Raw genomic sequence first — 2460 nt, forward strand, 5'->3', positions numbered from 1 at the left:
AAAAAAAAAAAAAAAAAAAGGCGTAGCTTATTCAGACTTAAACCGCTCTTTGTTACCTGTGGTAACCTACTCCTACTCCAACTTATTGGCAGTGGACACCACTGAAGAGATCAACAGATACCAAACTTGAAAGACTAACCTTTTATAGTTATTTTCACATTTTAGAATTTTCATAAGGGTTAAGAGTTTACAGGACTTACAGGTGGCTGACTCATTGAGTCCTCCAAAGAACTACAGAAGATTAAGAGTCCTCAGCTTCAGTAGGAGATCTTGACTTATCCCATAACCCCCCCATTTCCTCTGGAACCCTTTCCATCTGTTTACCGTTTTCTCTTAAGACTTCAACATTTCTTTCTCTGTTGGCGCTTTACTGTAGGGTGGTAACATGCCCAAATCTTTCACATTCCAGGAGGGAAAAAACAACTCAAATAAATGTAAAACATTCTCAAATGCACTCTCAACCTAAGTGCTTAGCTGTCTCCTTAGTGTCCCAGCAAAGCTTTCTGAAGAGCAAATGGGGCTCACTGCCTTCTCTTCCTCGTCACACACCTGCTTCTCCCCCCACTGCAGTTCTGCTGGCCTCTTTGACACGCCAAAGAGCCATGTCCACTTTGCCTCTTTGTGCAAAAGTGGACAAGGTCCACTGTGGACTCTGGGTTGTCCTATTGCAAGGGTAAGCCTTGGTCAGCCTGGCTTCTCTGTGGCGTTTGGCATGGGGCCAGCCCTGCTCGAGGCTCTCCTGTGTTGGCTTCTTTTGCCATCCACCATTGATCCCCCCTCTTTGCCTTGGACCAGTTTACTTGATCACATTTTATGTGGCCTGTTTTCCCTCTATCTCCTAAAGTGTCAAAGTTTCTGGAGTTCCCTCTTCTCTTTATTCTAAACTAGTTCGCTATACATTTCTTTTACCTGTGTTTCTTTGAAATATATAAACATTTTATTTTAGCATTATCATGCTATAGTAGCATGGTTGTTTTCCCCAAAATTGAGTTGTTTGATGGGAACTATTTGGAGGAAGGTTGTGTCATGGCTCTGGGTCTTCAGTGGCAACTCAGGACCTTCCCTGTACATAGGCAGGTGCTCACTAAGAACTGGTTGGCCTGAGAGTAAGTTTTATGCACTCCTGTGACTATAGTGACCATTTATAACTCAGTGACTTTGGACTCTGAGTTGGGCTCATATCTTTCACCTGAACTCCCGCCTGTGTCTGACAGATGCGCTGTGTGTAATAGTGATTGAGAACGCAGGCTCTGGAGCTCAGCAGTGTGTTCACATTCAGTTCTGCCTGGACACATTGCCCATCCTCATCAGCCTCTCCATCTGCAAAGCAGAGACAATAACATACCTGCGATGCAATGAAGGTGATGCACACACTGCACCAGGCAAAGACCATATGTGACCTACAACTGCTACTATTTGTACATTCGCTAGCATGATCCAGTTCTACCCCATTCAAAACTCAATGTGCAAGCGGATTCCCTGCCTTTGTTACCTGCACCACAGCCTGGAGGTCAGAAAACTGGAGTCTTCCCAGATCCATCTCTCTGAAAATTCTTTAATACAAAACCGCGAGTGTACGGTAACTTGGACTGTATTTCATGGCTTTGATCAGTCCTTGGGTAACTTCAGTTCTTAGAATAATCAGATATTAATCAGCTTCACTCCTTGTCTATATGTTTTCAACAAATATAATCCAGTCGTTTTGGCCTATTTTCAGGGCCTCTCCAATCATGCACCAGCCAGCTCTTGTAGTCCCATTTCTGATTATTCTTCCCCAGAGCCCTTTCGTTGGTTCCATCAGTTTGGTCAGCTACCTGGTCATGAACTTGCCTTTAGTTTTCTAAACCTCTGCTCATTGCTACATTCACTCCTTTTTTTGCATATGCCTATCCTATCAATCTTTCAAGGTGAGACTCAAATTCTTCCTCTCTTTATTCAGTCTGTCTTTGATGGACATGTAGGTTGATTCCATGTCTTTGCTATTAGGAATTGTGTTGTAGTGAACAATTAGCTGGGTGTGGTGGCACATGCCTGTAATCCCAGCTACTTGGGAAGCTGAGGCAGCAGAATTACTTGAACCCAGGAGATGAAGGTTGCAGTGAACTGAAATTGTGCCACTGCACTCCAGCCTGGGAGACAGGGCGAGACTCCGTCTCTACAAACAAACAAACAACAACAACAAAAATCAGATGCTGATGAGGTTGTGGAGAGAAATTTATGCTCATGCATTGTTGGTGGGAGTGTAAATTAGTTCAACCATTGTGGAAGACAGCGTGGTGATTCCTCAAAGACCTAAAGACAGAAATACCATCTGACCCAGCAATCTTGTTACTGGGTATATACCCAAAGGAGTATAAATTGTTCTATTATAAAGACACATGCAAGCAGATACACCATGGGATACTATGCGGCCATAAAAAAGAAGATGTCCTCACCAGGGACATGGATGGAGCAAACTAA

The sequence above is a fragment of the Rhinopithecus bieti genome, unplaced genomic scaffold (assembly GCF_001698545.2).
Source record: "Rhinopithecus bieti isolate Rb0 unplaced genomic scaffold, ASM169854v2 scaffold_60909, whole genome shotgun sequence".
In the NCBI taxonomy this organism is placed as follows: domain Eukaryota; kingdom Metazoa; phylum Chordata; class Mammalia; order Primates; family Cercopithecidae; genus Rhinopithecus; species Rhinopithecus bieti.